This window comes from Mirounga leonina, unplaced genomic scaffold (genome assembly GCF_011800145.1).
Source record: "Mirounga leonina isolate KUSES-001 unplaced genomic scaffold, KU_Mleo_1.0 Mir_366, whole genome shotgun sequence".
NCBI lineage: Eukaryota > Metazoa > Chordata > Mammalia > Carnivora > Phocidae > Mirounga > Mirounga leonina.
The window spans coordinates 25,093,260-25,093,545 of NW_023270709.1; positions in this window are offsets into that span (position 1 = coordinate 25,093,260).

Here is a 286-nt window from a genome sequence, read left to right on the forward strand (position 1 = left end):
GTTGGGGTCGGGGGCAAGGTGAGGACTCAAAGTGCCCAGTGCTGCCAACGCCAGAAGGTTCTTTCAGCAGGGCCGCGCTCCGCCAGCCCAGCGGAGCTCCTGGCCTCGCGTGCCTCATCAAGGACAAAACTCAGGGTCCAGAGACACCTCTGCATACCCCAAATGTATCCCAAAGGAGGGGGTGTGTGCAAGAAGCACACCTCAGGTCGCCTGCCTTCTCCACTTAAAAAATACCGTGTGGTGCACCTGCTGGGCCAGACACCGGGGGGGGGGGGGGGGGGGGGGG